General features: G+C 46.1%; 1 long non-coding RNA gene across 2 annotated transcripts in view; it reads right to left on the minus strand.

Annotated features, from left to right (window-relative positions):
• Window positions 1-23,666, minus strand: part of LOC123851017 (uncharacterized) — a 51,795-nt gene extending 28,129 nt beyond the window's left edge. The window contains exons 1-3 of one of the 2 annotated variants that reach the window (XR_006792462.3): window positions 23,532-23,666; window positions 18,080-18,175; window positions 17,419-17,691 (exon numbers count right to left, since the gene is read on the minus strand). This is a non-coding gene — a long non-coding RNA (uncharacterized LOC123851017). Of the gene's footprint in view, window positions 1-17,418; window positions 17,692-18,079; window positions 18,176-23,531 lie in introns of those variants that run through there. The other variant, XR_010405539.1, reaches the window with a different exon arrangement.
• Between the last annotated feature and the right edge of the window lie 475 nt (window positions 23,667-24,141).

The raw sequence follows: 24,141 nt of genomic DNA on the forward strand, positions 1-24,141 counted from the left end.
CCCAGTTGTGGGTCATACTGTCCTCTCCCCTGAAACCCTTCGAGGGCAGCAACCCGGGGACGATACCAAGTCAGCATGTGGCCTGAAGCTGACAGAAGCTGCAGTCTGGCTGGGGATGGAATTCCCCCTGTGTCAACCAGACAAAACGGGGCCTGGGACCCCAGGCTAACAGGCCACTCCCTCCCTATGCGGCTCCTGATCACATGGCCCCACTTCTTTTTTTTTTTTTTTAAGATTTTATTTATTTATTTGACAGAGAGAGACACAGCGAGAGAGGGAACACAAGCAGGGGGAGTGGGAGAGGGAGAAGCAGGCTTTCCGTTGAGCAGGGAGCCCGATGCGGGGCTCGATCCCAGGACCCAGAGATCATGACCTGAGCCGAAGGCAGACGCTTAACGACTGAGCCACCCAGGCGCCCCGGCCCCACTTCTTATGACACCAACTCCCCCAAAATTCATCCTTCCCTGAAGTGGGTGGACGGTGTAGGCAAAACTAAGGGGCCAGAGACCCGAGGCATGAGACTGGGATGTGGAACTACGGTGGGGGTCCTAAGCCTGAGTCTCCCACCAACTGCTCTGGAAAAACGAAAGCTTCCAGTGAAACCCAGGCCGTGCTTAGTCCGCACAGCCTGACGTGTATTTTCATTTTGCGAATATAAATCGCCACTTTGGAGATTTTGGTTGCAAGACCGGTCCCCAAGTGATTTTCATTTACTACATTACTTGCAGGTAGTCTCCTGGGCTACCAGGTGGCTGGTGGCCTCAGGACCAACCACGAAACGCAGCAGGAAACATTCTGGAGCTAATGACCGATGCTTTTCCCCTCAGGAGCTCCCTGCTGCCCCCACGCCCCACCCCCTACTCCAGCTCATTGGCAAGCAGCTTCTGCCTCAAGGGAAGGATGTGATAGGGAGAAATGGAAAAACACAAGCTTTGATGTCTGGGCAAGATTAAAATATTTAGGAGAAACATCTTGAATGAGAGCAGGGCTTCTCTCCACCCTTCCTCTACACTCCCCAAAAATAAACAGTGAAGATTCCTCTGAGACAGTGAGGGGAGGAGAAGGAGGGAAGGTGATAAGGACTGAGAACAACGGAGAGGCTCGTGGGCCCCTGGAGTCTGCTTGAGACTCTCTCTTTCTCTCTCCCCCCCCTCCCCCTGCCCCTCCCACTCATTCTCTCTCTCTCTCTCTCAAATAAATAAATAAAATCTTTAGGGGGAAAAAAAAACTTGGACTCAGACCGGGCCCCCCTGCCAAGCCTTCCCTAAGAGCATGGCTCCACCTCATAGAGCAGCTACTCTTTCTTTGATGTTAACATCTGCAACCTTTCCTTCTCTCTATCAGCCCAGTATTACACAGCATTGTGGTCCTTGACTAACAACAGGTCTATATTTGCTATTGGACGGGAGCAGCTTGGGATGCTTTTTGCATTCCTTGTAATTGGCACATAATAGGCATTAAATTAATGCTTTTGTAGTTAAATTGAATTGTCCACCCAATTCTCTTTTTAAAATTAAAAACAGAAATCCTCATTAAAGCACCTACAGAGCAAAGGAGATCGTCCTAAAGAGCAAGCAAAGAAGAAAAACACAATTGGATAAACCACCATCAGGTCTTACCTGTTCCCATTCACAGCTTAATTTTTCCCACAGCAGCTGCTCTGAGTCTTCTCAGTTTGATCCTTCTCCCCTCCTCCACTCTCCTTGAGCCCCAGTCTTACCCTCAAACCCCTCATTCTGAGCTCGGTCTAGGATCTTGTCTCTTATCTTATTGAGAACAAGAAGAATGTCTGATATGAACTCCCTCAAATCAGAAGGAAAATCTCTCCAAAATGATTGGCCAAAGGTGTAGGGGCAGAGGGAAACTCACACACCATCTGGGTGAGACTGATAAAATCTTATTGGAGTGCAATTTGGTGATGTGAATCAAAATTTCACAGAAACTTTGACTAGATGGTCAACTTCTACAACTTTATTCTGATCAAAGTATTGAATAAGTGCACCAGAAAGTCCACAAAGTTGTTCTGTATAGTGTTGTTTCTAAAACACACCCCCCTAGGGGCGCCTGGGTGGTTGATTAAAGGTCCGACTCTTGAGTTTGGCTCAGATCATGATCTCAGGGTTTTGAGACTGAGCCTGCTTAAGATTCTCTCTTTCCCTCTGCCTCTCTAAATATAATAATAAAGAAAATTTTAAAATGAAAAATAAAACACACCCTCCTAGCCTTGTTTTTGTACCGTTTTGCTTTCTGGGCTTCAGCTACTCAGGCCTTTTTTTAGCTTCTCTTTCTCCTCTCCCTTTCTCTGAAATCCCAAAAGTCCACACAGCCCACCCTAAAGTCTCCTCCATGTCTCTTACCCCAACCAATTGCTTCAACCTAGCTCAGACACTGCCCAAGCCACCTATAGAATATTAAACCAGGCACCCTGAAGACAGAGCATCCTTGCAGAGGGCACACAAAGTAAGGCTTGTGAAGGACCACTCCACAGGTGAGAAAAGAGTGCCTTATGGGTGCTTGCCAACCCCTGGCCCCTGAGTTTTCCTGACTCCCACTATGGTTGCACCACTCTGCCTAGGCGTGGACAAAATCCTTCTCTCCTAGTTGATCCGAAACAGACTGTAATTTTTCAAAGGGGACTTTAATTCTCTTTGTGTGTGTGCTTTTAAAGAAGGGAAATAAATTCGATATATGGAACATTAAAAAAGAGAATTTGCATGTTTCTTATCTTAAAATAATGCCCACCTGGCAAGATATCTCTTCCCTGGTAAAGATCACTGAACTCCCAAGCCCTGGCTCCCTGTCCTTCAGTTCTGAGTGCAACCCCACAGCACAGCCCACCTCTCCTTCCCATTGGAACCAAGGGGGGGTGACAAGCTGGACATTGAGTGAAATGGAAATCGTATCTTCCCTTGTGATTTTTGTTCCATATTTTATTGTAAATTTTTATCTTTGAAAACATGATCCCTGAACATGTTAAACATGTTTTTCAACAATACCAAAACATATGTAGTGAAAAAACTTGCTCCCTCTCATCCCTGACCCAGACCCCCAGCTCCCATCCCCAGGGGCAGACACTGTTCTCTGGTGAGTGTAAATGGAGATACATATGCCCTGGCATATTCTACACCCTGTTCTCCTTGTCTTTTTCATTGGATATATCTTAGAAATTGTTCCATAGAGGGGCACCTGGGTGGCTCAGTCGTTAAGTGTCTGCCTTCGGCTTGGGTCATGATCCCGGGGTCCTGGGATCGAGCCCCGCATCGGGCTCCCTGCTCAGTGGGAAACCTGCTTCTCCCTCTCCCACTCCCCCTGTTTGTGTTCCCTCTCTTGCTGTGTCTCTCTCTGTCAAATAAATAAATAAATAAAATCTTAAAAAAAAATGGTTCCATAGTATACAAATAGATAGGCCTTATTATTCTTATCAGCTTTTTCTCATAATCCACACACCAAATTCCCTACTGATGGATATTTAGCTTGTTTCCAATCTTTTGCTATTATGAACATGGTACCATAAACATCTCTGCATGTTTCCCTTTGTACATCCCTTAGAAAAATGCTAGAAAGGAAATTTCTAGGTCAAAGCAAATGTGTATTTAAAATTTTGATAGATATTGCCAAATTGCCTCCAAAATTATTGTTCCAGTTCATACTTCTACCAACAATACGTGAGTGTTAGCTCCCTCCCAGTTTTCCCAATCATCCACCAAACTTTTTTATCTTTGCCAATCTGATATATAAAAAATGATGTTTTGTTATACTTTTATTTTGAATTTCTTTTAGAATAGGTGCTATTGAGCAAGAAGTGTAGCATAAGCTTCAGAAAACAAACTCTGGTCCTTGACTGCTTGGGTTCAAGTCCCAACCCAACCATTTATTAATTGGGTGACTTTGGTAATTTACTGCACCTGTGTTTTTGGTTCCTCATCAAAAAATGGGATTCATGGGGCGCCTGGGTGGCTCAGTCATTAAGCGTCTGCCTTTGGCTCAGGTCATGATCCCAGGATCCTGGGATCGAGCCCCACATCGGGCCCTCTGCTCAGGTGGACGCCTGCTTCTCCCTCTCCCACTCCCCCTGCTTGTGTTCCTGTTCTCACTCTCTCTCTCTCTGTCAAATAAATAAATAAAATCTTTTAAAAAAAATGGGATTCATGATAATAATACATTCTTCATATAGTTATTGTGGAAATTAAAGGCATAAGTGAATATAAATGTTAATTATCATTATTATATTTTCATATGTTTAATGACCATTGTATTTTTTCCTGTGACATGTCTATTAATGTCCTTTGTGCATTTTTTTATTGTTTATCTTTTTATTTCTGAAATACAAAAGGTCTTTATATATATTTGGGAGATTAACCCTCTGTCATGTGTGGCAAATATTTTTCCCAGTTTTTCCTTGCCTTTGACTTTATTTATGGCATTTTTGAATTTTCAAAGTTTTATGTAGTTAAATATAACAATCTTTCCTTTTATGACTTTTGAACTTTAAGCTGTGCTCCAGGAATCTCACACTTCTTAAAGTAAGAATGAAGAGCAGCTAGAACGACTTCCTGCTTTTACTCCCTGCCTTTCCTCCCCTCACTTTCTCTCTGTCCTATGAATGAGCCAGGATTATCTCCTAATACCTCCTCAGTGACTTATCCAGGTTCAGTCTCTCCCTCTCCCGTCTATAGTCAAGAGTAAGACCAAACAAGGCACAGCCTTGCTCAATGGTGTTCAATAACTCCCCATTACCACATGAGCTAAGAATAAGCTTCTCATTAGAAGCATCTGCCTAAATGACACCAACTGACTTTGCCAGCTGGTGATTCCCCTAAATGTCTCTTCGATATTCCCCTAATAGTCTTTTTTTTTTTTTAGATTTTATTTATTTGAGAGAGACAGAGACAGAGATAGTGAGAGAGAGAGAGAGAGAGCACAAGTGGGGAGGAGAGGGAGAAGCAGGCTCCCCACAGAGCAGGGAGCCCGACGCGGGACTCGATCCCAGGACCCGGGGATCATGACCTGAGCCGAAGGCAGACGCTTAACCGACTGAGCCACCCAGGTGCCCTCCCCTAATAGTCTTTCCCTCCTCTCTGATTCTCATCACACTGTTTCATCTTTGTAAAGCCTCTGCCTATCTCTGCCTACCAAACTTCTCTTCATCTTCCAAAACTCATCCCAAACACCCCTTCTGCATAAAGTCTCCACTGATCCCCAATAATCAGACGTGAGCTTTTCTTCCCTTGTACAGTCAAAGGTACCTTCTTTGTTCTTTTCCTGAGATGTGCATCTCAATCTGTCCTAAATAAACCAAGAACTCTAGGGGAAATATGAGCTGCATTTCATTTATCTGTGCATCTGCCCATTTCCTTAACCTTTTGTTGAAATAAATTGTAGACACAAGTAATCAGATTGATGGGGGGGCAGTGGCGGGGGTGAGGGAGGGATAACCAAGGAGTTACTATTCTCTGACTAAACCATCACACACAAGCAGCTGGGCTGGAGGCTGCTGGAGCTTCCTTCCCCAGTTGGGTCTCCCGGGCTGTGTCAGATGATAGGTATTGGTTAATCTTCTTTCAGGTGCAAGTGAAAGAATACCTTTAAACAAAAAAGGGACTTGCTGGGGCGCCTGGGTGGCTCAGTCGTTAAGCGTCTGCCTTCCTCTCAGGTCATGATCCCAGGGTCCTGGGATCGAACCCACATCCGGCTCCCCACATCCGGCTCCCTGCATAGGGCTCCCTGATCCATGGGAAGCCTGCTTCTCCCTCTCCCACTCCCCCTTCTTGTGTTCCCTCTCTCGCTGTGTCTCTCTCTGTCAAATAAATAAATAAAATCTTTAAAAAAGGGGGGGGGGACTTGCTGGGTGGAGGAGCAGGTCTCTCTATTCTCTCTCTCTCCACCCTCAGCCCCATGTCCTGTGTATGTATTGGCTCCATTATTGGAGAGGCTGTCCCCTATGAAGGCAAGATAGTGACAACAACTCTCGTGGTCTATGGTACTTGCACATCCTTTCAAATTTAAGTCCAAAGAGAAGGGGTCTCTACCTCCCTCCTAGCAGCTCCAGCAGAGGTCTCATTGCCTTTCTCTTTCTTTTAATGGGTTAGATGTCCACATAGAGCCAATCACTATGACCACAGCCATGTATTGCCCTGACAGGTAGGGCCTGAACACCTCTCCACTCTTAGAGCTAAGGATTGAGTGGATTCTATGAGCCCATGGGCATGGTATACATCCTGAAATCACTCCACAGAAGGAAATTGACATAATGTTACCAAAAGAAGGAAGAACGGATGCTATTGACCAAAACCACCCAATAACCACTGTGCGGAATGCAGAGCACGGCTGCCCTCCTGGAAGAGGGGGATGGGCCTGAAGCCTCAACCCTGAGCTACTTCTCTCCTGCCTGCTGCTCTCCCCTGCCCTGTAGGCAATGGGTCTAGCTTCCAAACACAACATGGTCCCCCAAGGTTTGTGGCTTAGCCGCAGGACCAGTGTGAACAGATCCTAACCAAACCCCAGACCAGGCGATGGCTGGCGTGGTCCAGCCGGCTCTAAGTTATTAGAACCAGGAGTCCCAGCTCCAGTCCCAAGAGTTGTACAATTGTTTATCTTTGTTGGGGAAAAACTGCAGCCAGAGCCATAAATCACTGCCCAGCTGGATGGCTTCACTGAAATGTTTGTTTAAACAATGAAATCTCCTGACGGACTGAAAATATAGGACGGATCACCCTGTCCTTCTCAGGCCTAGTCTCGCAGGCTGGAGCCTGAAGCCTGCAAGAAGGACTCAAAATTGGCTCCCCACCCCCCACCCCCCATCCCTCCCACCCCCAATATCAGCACTAAAGAATGAAGCCACAGCATAGCTAATCTGAAACAGCAGATAATGCAAAAGCCATGTCTATCAATCTTTGAAATGCAATCTCCAGAGTGGTTTGCATTGGACGTGCCTTCCTAATGGAAGTAGCATTTCTTGGCTAATGTGCACAAAGAGGCTGCTTAAGGGGTGGTCCTTAGGACACAGCATGGAGCATGGGAGATCTGGCTCTGCCCAGACCACTGTGAGGTGTGGGCAAATGACTTCTGCTCTCTGGACCTTGGTCTCCTCACTTGTTACATGACAGAGTTACACTTGGTCTTTCAGTTTTCTTCCAGCTCTCACTTGCTAAGTAAGGCAACCATGTGTTTACATTCCCCCAAGAAAGACTAGATAAACAGGAGGGGGCAGGGAAGGGAGAGGGAGAAGGAGGAAAAGAAGGGTGTTAAACTGGATGGTTCCCTGAAGCCCCTTCCAGCCCCGGGATGCTCCCTTCTTTGCTCTCTGGTCTTTCAGAGAAGGAGGGAAGGTGAAGCCTCAGACTAGGAGCCTAGTCGGCAGACCCATAATCAGGGCCCCGTGCGCTCTGAGGAGGAGGTTAAAGGGTGACCATTCATGGGTGTGGGTGACATAGACCAAGTCAGACTACAGGACGGGGCCTGTGCCCAAGCAGTACCTAGCTGTGGACGGAGGGAACCCGTCGGGCCTGATGGGGCTTGATGGGGGCAGGGGAGCACCCAGAGCAGCTTCCTCCCCAGCCCCCGCCTAAAGGAAGAAGGCAGCAGAGACCTGAGCCTTTCCAGTCTGGGGCCTGAGACCCTGGCTCTGTGATAAGAGCTATGACAGGGCTGTGATAGAGTATGTGAGGCAGGATATCGGACCATCTGGTCTTGGGTTTGCCAAATATTTTCAAGAACATACTATCTGTCCCATACTGTGGGAGGCTTTGAGATGCAAAGCTGAGTAAGACCAGGGTCTTTGAGGGTTTGTGATGAAGTATTCCAAAGGGGCAAGTGGTGGGATTGACAGCAAGAGTCATGGTGGCAATTGGGAAAGAATGGATAAGGGATGGGTTAAAGATTATGTGAGGGGGGGTAGGGGGTAAATAGCGTCTCTAATTGCTGTGGAGTCTGTGATGGGATTTTATGATGGGATGGTGTGGGGGGCCCATAAACTATAAACTGAGAATATGATGGAGCGTGTGCTGGTGGGTGTAACGGGGTTTGTGAAGGGGTTGTTAGGACGCATCATGGGTCATTAACACAACAGCCTTTTTCCCAGCAGCCCTAATGAGATCAAATTCTTCCTCTTAATGCGATCTCAGTAACACTTTATATTTATCATTTATAGCACTTACTACAATTAAAGGAGTTCGTTGTTTGTAATTATTTGCTTAATTCCTGTCTCCCTTACTAGGCTCTAAGAGCTGCAGAAGGAGTAGCCTCTTGGGCTCTTCACTTCTGTACCCCCACCCTCCACCCCACCCCAACACATAGCCCAGGGCTGGACACATAGTAAGTTCTCAATAAGTGTGATCAGACAAACAACTCTGTGATAGTCAGGGTGGCCAAGCCCTTCCCCAAATTCTTCAGGGCAGCTGGACGTCCTTGGAATAAGGAACAATTTTGTGTCAAGAAATCAGGCGACTTTGGTTCTGTTTGAAGGGAGGTATTGCCCTCTGGTGGCCAAAGGGAGAAATACACTGAGAGGAGGCCGCCATCCCTCCCAATCCAGCCTCCACTGTCTAAGGGGCTGGGGGACTGCAGCCACCCCTCAGCTTGTGGTCCAGCCCCCAGCCACACAGGAATCAGCCCCAGCTTTCCACTCTGCCTGCAGAATGGTAGGAAATGGAGATCATGCAGACCCTGACCCTTCGTCAGTTCATTGACCCTCCATCGTTTTCACATCATGGTCACCCAGCCCTGCCTGCTTTGGGCTGGGCTCAGCCCCACTTCTCCCTAACTTTGTACTCAGCCCTTCATCCTCGAAAGCAACTAGTCCAGGGAAAGGGGGCCCATGCAAACATCCTTGATGAAAATTTGAAATGAAAATTTGAAATGAAAATTTCTCATCATCTGAGGTTTCACTTGGGACTTTGACCAAAACAGGTACAGAAATAGGATGGGGGTGGGGAGGGAGGATTTTAATCAGGACTCAGTCACCATCATGTAGAGTAAAGATGCTGCCATTTTTTGGTGAAACTGGATTGACCCACTCTGGACAGTGGGTGTTGGCAGGGCTGCTGGGAATACATAACTTGTTTCTATGACTTCTCCATGACAGATGAGTGCATTCCTCTGCACTTACTCTCTTCCTCCCCTTCCTCTCCTCTATCCTTCCCTTAAAACCAAACATCCCTTGGCCCACATTACAGTGGTGCCCAGACTTTTGTTTTTCTTAAGATTGTATTTATTTATTTGTCAGAGAGAAAGAGAGAGAGAGCACACGCACACACACACACACACACACACGAGTGGGGGGGGTTGGGGGGAGGGGCAGAGGAAGATGCAAGCTCCGTGCTGAGCAGGGAGCCTGATGTGGGACTTGATCCCAGGACCCTGAGATCATGACTTGAGCCAAAGGCAGACGCTTAACCGACTGGGCCACCCAGGTGCCCCATGCCCAGACTTTTTTTTAAAGTCCAACATTCCAACTAAGTTTATAAGACAGAGAAAATGGAACTTTACCTGCAACATAAAGGATTAGTTCCTTTACAGTGTGAATGACTACAGTTTCACTCATTCAACAAATGTTTGTTGCACACGTAAGTCCTACTACAGACACTAGAGAGATTAACTAGGCAGCTCCCCTAAGGGAGCTTAGATTCTAATGGAGCATCCTTTAATTATACAGCTTTACCATGGAGTTCCTCATCCTCAGTAATTAATTGGAGGAATGATTTCCTCTTTGCTACCTCACAAGGCAATATGCATATGAGATATTAAGAGAGAATTGAACATTGAAAGGACTGGTTCACAGAAACACAGTCACCCTATAAATTGAGTTAATCATATGTATGTGTTTTGTACTTGTCTTTTTATATTTCCATGGAACATGTTTTATTTTCCTTACTGCAGTTGGGTGAAGGAAAGTGGCAGCGTCCCCCAAAGCCATCCCATGTAAGCATGCCAACTGAGCACAAACAGTGCATTTGCTAAGCAAACCCAGGTGTGTGTCCCTTTGCCACTCCCCACTCTGACCCCTAACTCATTCTCTATGGGAATGCTGAAGCTATCATGGCCAGGGGTGTTCCCCTAAGGACATGGGAGCACCTGAGCATCCTCAGTCAGTTTCATTCCTTTCATTACTTCTTCATTACTTAATGAAAGACCTGCTTCTGCTCCCATAACACCACTGTCTGTGGAGCCCAAGGGGCCCAAGACAGCACTGTTCCAATGCTACGGTTCTCACCAAGGTGGGGAAAAATCTCCCCCACTATGTTTGGCTCTTCACGTTACCTTTCCGAAGGGTGGCCTGGTTCTTTCCATTTCATTACAGACCCCTCTGTTCAATAACTTTAAAAATGTTCCCCCAGGGCAAAGTTGAAAGACATATAATACAACCCACTAATGCCGCCTTACAGCTCCCTTGTGAAGCAGCTCTGAATTTGCACCCCGCACCTAAATCCTTCCCAGCTTCAGGGTACGTCTGCACCCCACCCCCAGGAGCAGTCAATACCAAGAAAGAAAGAGAGGCTGCCCACAGCCTTGTCCCCTACCTTCTTCATTCAATTTGGTCCTGACAATTGATTCTGAATCTTTCCTCACCGTTCTCTCGGGAGGCCCACAAAATTCCATCCATGTGTCCTACAATTCTTACCACAGAGATATAGAATCAGTCTCCCAGGGGACACTTACTGTAAATATGTAGGTTAGATAAGTGCAAAGGATCTTAAATTAAGTTATTAATACAAATAAATAAAATACGATAAATCAGAGTAAGAGAAAAATGGATTAATTAATAAAATAACTCTGCCAGGTTGAACCACACACATACTCAGAGCCCTTTCTCTAATCAAAACAACTAAAACATAAAAGTTAATGCCCTGTGTTTGTTCTAAGGTGACAAAGCTAGAATCTTTGACAGGAAAACACTTTAAGGGCAAAAAGAGAGGGCAAAAACTCCATCAAACCATCCTGGGTAGAGTATAATGTGCAATGAACCTTCAGATCTTATCACTGGGTCTACATCATATGCGTGTGTAACAGAATGGAGAAAACTGCATTTCTCAGAACTCCTCTCAAGGAGAATACTAGATATGGTCAGAAAGAATATTCTAGAAGCTGCTTGAATGGAGATACGGGCAGGAGTGGCAGGAGTCAGACCACTAAGGGCAACAACAAATGCTCAAGTGACAAAGGGTGAGGGTTCAACTACACTCTAAGGAGACAGGTTGTTGTCTAACTGGTGGGGTGTGCATTTTGGGGGCCAGAGTGAGATTGCTCAGGACAGTGAAGGGGAGGTGGAGACTGCAAGGAGGGGCCACTGAGGAGAGGCAACTTTATAGACAGAGGAACAAAGATAAGAATTGCAGCAGGTCTCTCATCAGAAACCATGAAGCCTGGAAGAGAAAGAACTGACATATTTAAAATACTGAAAGATTAAAAAAAAAAAAAGTCATCCCAGAATTTCATACACAGTGGAATATTTTTCCCAAATGAAAGAGAAATTAAAAATTTTTCAAACACTACCTAAGACAATAAAATATCAGTAGGTCTCTCTTATAAGAAATGTTAAAGCAAGTTCTCCAGGAAAAAGGAATATGATAACAAACAGAAATCAAAGCTATACAAAAAAATTAAGACCTCCAGAAAAAGTTAAAATTAAAGTAAATATAAAAGGTTTTTTAAATATTTTATTTATTTATCTGACAGAGAGAGAGATAGTGAGAGCAGGAACACAAGCAGGGGAGGTGGGAGAGGGAGAAGCAGGGTTCCCGCCAAGCAAGGAGCCTGATGCGGGGCTTGATCCCAGGACCCCGGGATCATGACCTGAGCCAAAGGCAGACGCCTAACGACTGAGCCACCCAGGCACCCCATAAAAGATTTTTTTTTATTTCTAATTACTATAGTAGATAAGTGACTGCCTAAGCCAGAATAGCAGTAAAGTATTGTAGGTTTAGAACATAAAAGTGAAATGGATGACAGTAGCTTAGAAGTCAGGAGGAAAGCATAGGGATTACACTGTTGGAAGAGAAAAAAATTGAATAAGGAACAGACAAAACAAGGAAAGAACAAAACAAATAGAAAACAACTGGTGGGGCGCCTGGGTGGCTCAGTTGGTTGGGCGACTGCCTTCGGCTCAGGTCATGATCCTGGAGTCCCGGGATCGAGTCCCGCATCGGGCTCCCTGCTCAGCGGGGGGTCTGCTTCTCCCTCTGACCCTCTTCCCTCTCGTGCTCTCTGTCTCTCATTCTCTCTCTCAAATAAATAAATAAAATCTTTAAAAGAAAAAAAAGAAAGAAAGAAAACAACTGGTGAGATGTTAAATTTTGATCCATATGAATGGTCTAAAAAATCAGATGAAAAGACAGAGATTGTCATGTGGGATAAAACAGTGAGATCTAACTATATATCTAACTATATGCTGTCTACAAGATAGCTGTTTACTTTTAACCAAGATATACATTGGTTAAAAGTAAAAGCATGGTAAAAGATATACTGTGTAAACACTCATCAAAAAAAGTATGGTGGCTAGATTAGCATCAGGCAAAGTAGACTTCAATACAATAAATATCACCAAGGATAAAGAAGGATTAGTTATTTAGTGATAAAGGGGTCAATTCACCAAGAAGGCATAATAATCCTAAATTTGTAAGCACCCAACAACAGAGCTTCCAAATACATGAGGCAAAAACCAATAGAACTGAAAGGAGAAGTAGATTAATACACAATTACAGTTGGAGGCTGTAATTAAGTTATAAAACAAGTAGAAAGAAAATCAGTAAGGATATAAACAATCTAAACATCAGGATATAAACAATCTAAACATCACTATCAATGAACTTGACCTAACTGAATTTATAGAACACTCCACCCTACAACAGCAAATTTCGCATTCCTTTCAGGTGCGCACCAATCATTTACTAAGATAAACCAATTTGGGGGGGTATATAAAACAAACCTCAACAATTTTAAAGACTTGAAATTATGCAAAGCACTTTCTCTGGCCTAACTGGAGTTAAACTAGAAATTAATAACAAGAAGATACCTGGAAAACCCCCAAATATGTGAACATTGCCTGATGGGAGTATTCACTAGGTTGTTGCTGCTTGGTGTGAGATATATCCCTCTTCTCTAGCGCCTCATCAAAGTCCTTAGTAAAATTTGTGTAGTTTACTAATGCTTTAGCCAATAGGTGGCAGACTAGGACCCACAGGACAAATCTGACCCTTGGGCAGTTGCGCTCTGGACTGTAAGCTAAGAATGGCTTTTAAAATTGTAAAGGGTTGTGAAGAAGGAAGAGAAGAGGGAGGAGGAGGAGGAGAGGAAGGAGGAAGAGAACAAGGAGGACCAGGAGGACGAGGAGGACAAGAGGATGAACAGCAACAGCCTAAAACAGTCTAAAATATTTGCCAGCCTGTCCTTTAACCTCATAAAATGAGTTGAGAAGTGTTTTCTCTCCTATTTTCCGAAAAAGTTTGTGACACATTGGTATTATTTTTTTCTTGACCTGTTTACCAGAAAAGCCTGGAGTTGGGGTATTCTTCGTGGGAAGGATTTGAATTATAAATGCAATTTCTTTCATAGATACAGAGCTATTCATGTTTTTATTTCTTCCTTTGTCAGCTTTGATAATTCATCCCTCTCTGTTAAAGTTTCCATCTGCTATCATTTTCCTTCAATTTGAAGGATTTCTTTTAACATTTCACATAACACATTATGCCAGTGTTGAGTTCTCTCAACTTTGAGGGTTTTTTGTTTTGTTTTTTTTTTGTTAAGAGAAAAAGAGCATGAGCAGGGGAGGAGCAGAGAGAGAGGGAGAAGCAGACTCTCCGTGAGCAGGGAGCCCAATATAGGGCTCGATCCCAGAACCTCAATATCATGACCTGAGCCAAAGGCAGATGCTTAACTGACTGAGGCACCCAGGCACCCCTGGGTTATTTCGTTTTGGTTTGGTTTTTTGTTTGTTTGTTTTTTAATACCTTTGTTTTCATTTCATTTGAAGGATTTTGAATGACCTTTTCATTTTGGAGGTTATTTTTTTGCTGAATAAGGAATTTTAGGTTGACATCTTTCTTCTTATAGAACTTGAAAAATCCCTCTTCTGGCTTTCACTCTTTCTGATGAGAAGTCAGTGTTTGTTCCTATCTTTGGTTTCTGTATGTAATGTGTCTTTCTCTTCTTGCTGCTTTTATGATTTTTCTCTTCATGATTAGATTGTAGCAATGATATGGTGTGTCTTGGTATGGTTTTCTTTGTGTTTATACAGCTTGGGGTTTGTTGAGATTCTTGGATATTTGAATTTTTAGCTTCTATCAAATTTGGACATTTTTCAGACATTTTTTTTTTCCAATATGTTTCTGCCACATTCACTCTGTTCTCTCTTTCTGGAACTCTAATTACGTAAATATTAGACTCCTGATATTATTCCCACAGGGCACTGAGTCTCTGGGGGCTTCAGATGGGAAAGTTGCTATGTTTGCACATTCATAGATATTTTCTTCTGCAATTTCTAGTTTATGTGCTGTTGAGTCCATTTAGTGAATTTTTCCCTCTGGGTATTGTATTTTTCCGTTCTAGAAAATTTAATACTTTTGTTCATTTTTAGATTTTATATTTCTCTTCTTGCCATATTCATGTTTTCCTTTAAATCCCTGAACATCTTTGTAATAGTTCTTTTAATAGTTCTTTGTATGCTAATTCAATAATCTTTGCCATTTATAGATCTAGTTCTTATCATTGATTTTCTCTTGGGTATGGGTAATGTCTTCCTTCCTCTTTGCATGCTAGTAAGTTTTTATTGGATGCTGCTGGACAATGTGAATGTTACATTGTTGAGTGGCTGCATTTTGTTCTTTCTTTGAAGATTATTGAGACGGGGGGGCAGATAGTTGACTTAATTAAAGATAATCTAAAAGCTTTCAAGGTTTGTTTTTGTGCTTTGTTAGGGTGGATCTAGGGCAGTGGTTCTAAATTAGGTACGCTTTTCCCCCACACCTATCCCCAGGATATTGGCAGTCTCTAGAAACATTTTTGGTAATCACAACCAGGAAAGTGCTACTGGCTTCTAATGGTTAGAGGCCAGAGATGCTGTTCAATATTGTAAGATACACAGGAAAGTCCCCCAAAACAAGAATTATCCTTCCCAAAAATATCGATGGTACCAAGAATGAAAAACCCTGATCTGGATTACCTTTACTCTAGGGCCAGTGTTACCCAACTACTAAGATAACCACTTAATGCCTCAGATAGTTAATGTCTCTCCATGCTCCAGTCTGGCTGGTTGGAACTCGAACATCTTCCAACCTGATGTGAGCTCTGGACACTGTTCAGCTTACAGCTTCCTGGTAGTTGTTTTTCCAATAGTTGGCCCTTGCCTGGCTTAGGAGAGTCTTACCCCACACATGCACAGCTTAGTATTTACCCAAAACTCAAGAGAACCCTACGTGAATTGCTGGAGTTCTTTCTCTGCATAGCTTCCTCCTTGCTAGTACTCTGTCCCACAAATTCCAGCTGCCTCAGCCTGCCGGACCTCTACTGTCTGGCATTTCAATTCAATGAGCCCTGCAGACTGTGTGTGGATTGCCCCCCGTCCCTGTGCTGGGTCTGTAAAGGGTACTAGGCAGAAAGCTTCAGGGATCAAAGAGTTCTCCGTGTGTATCTCCCATTTCTGCACATCTTGCGAGCTGAGGCACTGACTTCTTGGCTCCTGATTATCTTTTCAAACATACTGGTACAATGAACAGCCTTGAAAATTAAAGATAGTGTCTCCCTGTGGATCAAAGGGCAGGTTTGTGTACTGTCCAGTGTTATGAAGGTAATGTCTCCCTGCAAGGCAAAAGTCAAGTAGGCTTACTGCCCATAATAAATGACCCTGGTTCCCTAAGCTCAGTGTTCCTCTTGTGTAATGTGACCCACTGGCTGCGCTTGTGTCATCTGGACCTCTTCACATTGCCCTGTGGGGCCTGGGACTCAAGAAACCAGTGCAAATGCAGATGCTCTGGCTGTTACTGCTGTGAGTAATAAAGTCTTTTGTCTTTGACCTGGGAGTCTCGTGTCTTCTGCCAGCATCCATGAAAGAGCAGCAAGCTAACTTGTTAAGTTGTAAGTAGAATTTCAGCCTCCTTCACAGTTCTTCACATACCCATTCTAAACTAGGCACTACAAGAGGCTCTGATCACAAGAAGTGAACCACACACCAAAAACAGCCATAATCTGCCTTTCTGCAGTCTATAGCCTGCAGCAACAAAGATTTTAAAAGACAAACATAATTTTTAAATGGCAATAAGTATCAAAAAAGGAATCAAGAAGTTACAACAAGAGAATGACAAGGGGGATGATTTTAAATGAAATGGTTAAGGGAGGCCTCTCTGAACAGGAGATATTTAAATTGAGCCTGAAGGATGAGAAAACAAGCAGACATAGGACGAGCAGAAAACGAGCTTTCCAGGCAGAAGGAACAACATCTACAACGGTCTCCTGAAGCAGAACCGAGTTTGGCACATTTGAAGACTTGAAAGAAAACCAACACAGATAGAGCATAGTGAGCCATATGCATGTGTGGTGTGCTAGGTGAGGATGGAAAGATAGTCAGGTCTAAATCAGAGGTTCTAAACCGTGACTCTACTTCTGCATCTACTTTAGGAATTTGTAAAAATGTCCAGGCCTCAGACCTCATCCCATATGAATTAAATCAGAACGTGTAAAGTGGAGCTCAGCCACCGATCACTTAAAAAATACTCCCAGGTAATTCTAATGTGAGGATGGGGTTGATGACCACAGATCTGGACCCTTATAGAAATTTGGGTTTTATTGAGGAGTTTGGGCTTGAGTCAAAGAGTAATATTAAAAAAAAAAAAAACACCACTGAAGGGATTTAAGCATAGAAAAGACATTTGATTTGAATTATTTTTAAAAAGATCTCTGGCTGATGTGAGAAGAACAGATCAGTAGTTGGAGCAAGGAGATAAATTGGGAAGTTACTGAAATTGACCAGGCAAGAGGTTAGAGGCTGGGGCTAGGATATAGCCATGAAAAAAATATTGGAAATACTGGGAATCCGGGCCAGATGAGTAGAATGGGGCCAGAACATGAATGCTGTGCCTCAGGACCTTTGTAGATACTGCCCCTTCTGCCTGCAAGGCTCTTTCCCTTGCTTATCCTATGTCTCCTCATCATTTAGGCTCAGTCTAAAAAATACCAGGTTGGGATGCTTGGCTGGCTCAGTTGGAAGAGCATGCGACTCTTGATCTCCGCATCATGAGTATGAGCCCCACATTGGGTGTAGAGATTACTAAAAATAAATAAATAAATTTTAAAATTTTTTTAAAATTAAAAAAATACCAGGTTAAGGAAAATTGACTTAATTCTGTGGGTATCAGAGGAAGGGAAAGGTATTTAAAAATCATGAATCAGGATTGTGTCCAGATGAGCATGACAAAAAAACATGACTTGCAGTGGCTTAAACAAAGGCTTATATATTTTTTTCAAATAAGCAAGGAAGGAGTAGCATTTGTTCAGCTACTCCTGAGGTGAGGTCAGGAGCAACAGCTTGGTTTCTCCCTCATGGTTGCAAAGTGGCTGCTGCAGCTCCTTTGTAACCACATTCAAAGCAGTAAGGAGGGAGGACAAGTGGCACCAACCACAATTGTCTCTTTTAACAGGCAATGACAAACTTTCCCAGAAATCCTTCCACTCACTTCTTGCTGGTTATAACTGTGACTTCTTTACCTGAAGGGAGAGTAGAAAAGAAAGGATTTCGTTTTTTTCCAGATTTTATCATGCAAGGCAACAAGAACTGCCGAGTTTAGTTCTTGAGCTAAAGAATAATATCATCAAAGAGGTGTTTTAGGAAAGAACAGCTTGGGGACCATGGAAAAGTGGAAAGGAAAGAACTAGAAATGGAAAGGAGTTAAGAGGTTCCTGCGGTCAGTCAGTGGGATGAAGATCTGGATTAGAATGAAGACAGGAGAAATAATAAAGGGCTTCACGTAAACAGCATGTCTACTCACAGCTATAGGCATGGGTACATGTGTTTCTGTGCTTTCACGTAAATGTGTATCACTTTTTGCAAGGTTAAAGAAATTTATGTAAATAGATGTTGATTTCTGTGCATTACCTTTGTTTTTCTCCGCGTCTATGACTGTGCCATTTATTCATTCATTCAGCAAATACTTCCCGAGCCTCAGCTTCGTGCAAAGCAACGTGCCAGGCACTATGGGGAACACAAATATGAGTCAAGCACAAGTCAAGTGCCCTTGAGAAGCTTACAGACTAGGAAAGGAGAAAACACGTGTCCCCTTAGCTAAAATGCAAGTCAGTGAAACGATAAATATCATAAAGTTATGGAAGTCCAGAAGAGAAAGTCATTACCTTAGCTAGAGAGGTAAGGAGGGAAGGTGGCATTTGAACTTGGCCTTAAAGAATTAATGGGGGCGGGGGGGGGGAGGAATGTAGGCAGGAGGCAAGTGACAATCAATTGGCTAGAAAGGGCAGTGAGTAATAAACCTGAAAGAAAGCTGATCTGAAGAATTCGGATTTTATTTTGTAGACTAGCAAGTACCGTTGATCCTCGAATGACACGGGTTTGAACTGTGCGGGCCCACTTACGGGTGGATTTTTTTCTGTAAATACAGTACAGATGGTAAGTGTATTTTCTCTTCTTTGATTTTCTTGATAACATTTTTCTTTTCTCTAGCTTACTTTATTGTAAGAATACAATATATATATGTACATATAACATAACCAAAAATGTGTTCATTGACCGTTTATGTTAATGGTAAAATTTCCAGTCAACAGTAGGCTATTAGTAAGTTAAGATTTTGGGAAATCAAAAGTAATATGCAGATTTTCAACTGTGGGGGGATGGGAGCCCCTAACCGCTCCCCCCCACTCCCACCCGGCGATGTTCAAGGGTCAACTGTATTGATTCGAGTCCTACCAAGGGTAAAGTACTGTGCCAGATCCTGAATTTCTACCTGTGATTACGTGTCTATGTTTCCATATATATTTTTGGTGAACACGTATATGTTTTAGGTATGTACACAGCAGTGTTACCCTCTCTGTTTTAATAGTCCATTTCTTTGTGCATTTACACCTCACTTTGGCTGTGTCATATGTGGCCAGCAGATGGCGCCATAAAATCATAACTAGCAAGGACCATTCTGTCTCTTCCAGCCAAGTAGCATCTCAGACCCCATCAGGCCCTGCATGGAGAGATCCCAGGGCCTTCTAGGGCCTTTATCTGTTTCCATCGTTAGCATTATTCACCATTATGTTCCCATGTCTAGTAGGGAGCCTGGCAAACTGAAATAATAAATATGTATGGAATGAATTGATGAAATGCTAACATGCTCCATGGGAGACATGGGAGATGGAGGGAAAGCAGAGAAGTACAGAGATAGTGGTGGGGATGTCAGCCACGTTCATAGAAGTCCCAGAGGGGCCCAGGGGGGAATTCATGAGAAAATAGTAAACTCAGCCATTGCTGTCACCTGCAAGACTTCCCCTCGTAATGTGGCATCTGACCCTGATTCTTTCCTTCTGCTTTTATTGAGTGCCCAGTGAGTACGAGGACCTGAGGGAAATACCACCTCTGCTCTCTAGGCGTTCACAGTCTAGGAAGATACAGTTTATTTTAAAAAACACAACAACCAGGGGCGTCTGGCTGGCTCAGTCAGTGGAGCATGTCACTACTGATCTCAGGAACTTGAGTGAGTTTAAGCCCCACGTTGCGCGTAGAGCTCACTTAAAAACCACAACAACCAGGGGCACCTGGGTGGCTCAGTTGGTTAAGCGACTGCCTTCGGCTCAGGTCATGATCCCAGGGTCCTGAGATCGAGCCCCACATCTGGCTTCTTGCTCAGCAGGGAGACTGTTTCTCCCTCTCCCTCTACCTGCTACTCCACCTGCTTGTGCTCTCTCTGTCAAATAAATAAATCAAAATTCTTTAAAACACACACACACAACAACCAATACAATTCTCTCGCCTATTGCTGAGAAACTTCCTTCCCATCCCACGTGAGAAGTGCTCTGTTAAGGAGAGAGCCACAGAGCCAGCAGAAGGTCCAACTGGGTCTATTTAGAGACCTTTTGGCCCAGAGACCTCTGCCGAGTGCCCCTCTGGCCCCTAACACCTCCTCCCAGACCCCTCTCCACCCCAGCTGCTTCAGGAGACTGTCTCTCCCTCAGATCTGGGCTACCCCAAGGTCTTGCCCTTTTCAGGGACCAAACCTGTGCCCTCTCCTACTCACCCTCCCCGTGCTAGCAGGAGAAGGAAGGGCTCTGATTGCCCACAGTGATTACTGCCCTGGCCCTTTCACACAGGAACACAGAATCCACCTTCCATACTCACTTTGCTCTCATAGGAGAACTGAGGCTTAGACTTCTACAGCAAAAACCTTTGACCAACAAAGATCTATTCAATGGAACCAATTTCCGGTCAGTTGCACATATGAGGGGCTGGGAATATAAAGCACTTTAATGGTCTGGCTGCTTCCCCTTCTCTCCCCCGTCCTCCCCTCTGCCTTGCTTCTTTCTGAGTGGCCAGCAGCATGATTTGTCATGCCATTGCTGGTCAAGGGCTCCTCATGGCCCTCTGAGAAATCCCACAGACCTGAGTCTGATATTCAGGACCCTCTACAAAGTCCAGGACCCACCTCCTATTCCAGCCATTTCTTCTGTTACTCCTTTGTACCCACTTTTGCCCTATGCTCTCAGTACCTTGGATGTGCTTGCACTTGATCTCTCCTATACCTTTGATGATGCATGACCTTCCCCGCCCTGGATGGTCCTCCGTCCCCATCTCTACATGGCAAATGCCCACTTGCCTTTCAAGGCCCACTCAAAAGCCAACTTCTTCCGAAGGCTTTTATACTCCGCCCACACCTGGTGTGGTCCTCCCTCCTCTCTTGGCAGCCGTTAATTGTCGGCTTCATTCTCTTAATGCTCTCTTATGTGATCCCAACTCCTTCGATTCAGGTCTAACTCCTGCAACAGAAAAGCTGTCTTTGATTCACTCAATACCTAGCAATTTGTCTGACACGTAGTAGGTCTTCAGTCAATGCAGAGGAGGTGAGACACTTAAGGGTGTTTGCTGTACTTCAGGGCTATGAGATACAGGCCCAAGGATCCGTGAGCTCTAAGGGACACACGATATGGATGCTCTTTCCATGAGGAGATGAAATTAACACTGAGCACCTATTAGGTGCCTTCTGGCCCCAACCCATGTCCATCAGGCTCCTGGCCTCCTCGATCCTCAAGGACATGCCACTTTAAAAATATCTCCCCTTCTTCCCTCTGCCATGCCTATCTCCCTTTCCCTTCCTTCCTTCCTCTACTGAATCCTAGGGCTCCTGCCCACAAAACCCTGGGGAGAAAATAGAAGGGCTTAGGGAACCCATCCCCTTCTGAGCACGGAGATGAGGAAGTGATCGTCAGAGGTCACTGTCTTGGTCAGTTCCCGTTTCTGGAGCAAAGATGCCAAAATCTGTTCCTTTTTCTTGTGAAAAATGTAGGGGTTTTGACTTCCAAAATTCCCAGAACCAATACTGTCACTGTGAGCTGTCTGTGTTTCTGTCTGCCTGAGTCTGTATAAAGGGTCTGCCAAGGCTTCCTAAGCCTGCGCCTCACGGGTGAGTGTCCAGGGGCAGCCGTGGAAATGACACCTCATCTCCTATCCCTCCCCAGTTCTGCCGACACCACGAGGCCCGCCTGCGGAGGGGCAAGTGCATTAGGACAGGCCTGTCTCTGGCTCCTATTTCCTCCCAGGGACTTGCAGGAGAGTCCCTCCCCACGCCTTTGTCTGGCTTCTCAGAAGTCCCTGGAGAGGGTGGAAATTTAAGCTGTAACGTGGACTCGGAAGCGATGTGGGTCAGTTTGGGAAACTCTGTCCCTGCCCTGCTTCCCAGCTGGAAGCCATCCCATTCCAGGGGCAAGTCAAGTCTCCACCCATCACCACTCCCAGCCTTGGGCCAGGGCATCACCTTCTGCGCTGTAGACCTCTGAAAAGGTGGACAGCACTGCTCAGTGTGGAATCAGACTCTCCTGAGCCAGAAGCAGAGAAATGAGGAGGGCCAGCATGGGAAGTACTGGATGCAGAGATGGGGAAGGGTAGGAGACAGAAACATGCACATCTCCAACAAAGCCAAACCCCGAGGCTAAAGCCAGGGAGGGTAAGAAAGAGTGAGAGGGCGCCTGGGTGGGATCAGGCCTCATTGGGCTCCCTGCTCAGCAGGGGGTCTGCTTCTCCCTCTCCCTCTGCCCCTCCCCCTGTTCGTGCTCTCTCTCTTGTTCGCTCTCAAATAAAAAAAAGAATGAGAATGGGCATTAGGATAAAGGTTTGGATCACCTTGTGAAGGTCAGAGTGGTTTGGGGTAAGTAATGGTGTCAGGCCCTCTGGACTGGGCCCACCTGGAGGTTGCAGGTAAGAGAGGACAGCCTAGATAGTAGGTTCTCTCTATATATGCAGTGAGCAAAGATTACAGCTTTCTAGCAGGATCCTTATCTCGCCTGCTTTTCCTTTGATCTCTGCTTCTGTCTGTACCTGCCCACCCAATTCCTTCCTCCTTCTCTCATTCATTCATTCACTCATTCAACAAACATTTAAAGTGTCTTTCCTGTAAGGCAAGTACCATACTAGACAGTGAGTCCACAAAGATAAATGAGATTCGATCAATCCTCGACCTTGTGGAGCTATTATCGAACTGGGAGCATATATTTATTAACAAATTGGTCACAATCCCGTGTGAAAGGGGAAATAAGGCAGGCAGTGAAAGAAGATTGAGGGAGGAGAATAGAGTGGAGGGTCAAGGAAGCACTCACAAAGATATCTGAGCTGAAAGTCCAAGTGGGACTCGCCAGCCAGAGAAAGGAAGTGTGGATCTTCCTGGAGAGTGTAGTGAGCGCGCAAGTCCTGGGGGGGGGGGGGGGGGGGCAAATGCCATTCTTGATTGGACAGATCCCGAGTCAAGCAGCCCCTGCTCAAGACCCCAGGGGCTACCCTCCTAGCAGAGGTTACCTGGACCCCAACCTAAGGTCCTCCATCCAAATCCTCCCCTCCCCCTCCCCCAGTTACGTTTTGGTCCTGTCCAGGGGAAGCATTGGAGCTATCCCAGGCTACGCTGACCCCAAGAATGACTCCACACTCTGGAACAGTCTGAGACAGCCTCATTCCTCGGGCCAATTCACTGCTCAGGCCGGCTCTACTAACCCTGCTCCCCGCCTCCAGCTCCTCATGCTATACCACTCAGGGCCCCGCCTGCTCCTGCGGGGTCAGCCTCTCCCTTCAAGCCAACTCCTGCCCTGCTCCCAAGGCCTGTAGTAAAGCAAGGCCTGCGCAGCAAAGCCACAGAAAGCCAGGGCCTAGAACATTTGGAGATACCGGGCCAGGGCCTTCCCAAAGTGTAGGCTGGGACTTGCAGAGGCCTCACTGCGCAGAGCTTCGGCATGTCCCTCCGCCTGCGGTGTGTGCTGTGCGATGCGAGTCACCCCAGAGGCTGGGGGCCCGCTGCCTGATCAGCAGGGGTGCAGTACCCCTCCCCACAAGCCCCCCCCCTCCCCCCCCAGACAACCTGAGCCAGGGACAGGTTGAGAGGGCAGGAGGCTGGGCCTGGCCCGCTGCCGGCGCGGGTTCTCGAGCTCCCGGAGCGCTCCCAGGGGAGAGGGGCCCCCGCCGGGGCCGGGCTGGGAGCCGGGCCGCCCCCGCCAGCGCCCCGCAGCGCCTGCGCGCGCTCCCTCGGGCGCCCGCCCCGCCCCGCCCCGCCCCGCCCCTGGCCCGAGCGAGGCGCCGCGGGAGGAATTCCAGCCATTTCCTCTGCGCCGCGCGGTATGTGGCCTGCGCGCTGCCCGACCGCAGCGCGGGCCCGGAGGTGGGGCCCGGAGGTGGGGGCCGGCCGGCGCGGGCCCGTCACCAGCCGCGTCTGGCAGCTGCCCGGGCCTCGCTGCCCCGCTCGGGGTTCCCGGCCAGCCGCCCCTCGCCCCGGGCCACCAAACCGGCCTTTCCAGCAGCCCGGGCCTGTGCGGCGCCCCCGGGCTCGGCTCCTCCCCGCGCCGCCGCCGCCCGCTCCTGCTCCCCGCCCCGCGCCGCCGCCCGCCCGCCTCCTGTGTCCCCGCTGCGCCCCCTCCCCGGCCGCCGCCGACCCTCGGGGGTCCCCCAGAATCCGAGTTTGAAACTGAAGTTCG

Source organism: Mirounga angustirostris, unplaced genomic scaffold, assembly GCF_029215605.1.
Source record: "Mirounga angustirostris isolate CCGP_5_RB_7025 unplaced genomic scaffold, mMirAng1.0.hap1 SCAF_10, whole genome shotgun sequence".
NCBI lineage: Eukaryota > Metazoa > Chordata > Mammalia > Carnivora > Phocidae > Mirounga > Mirounga angustirostris.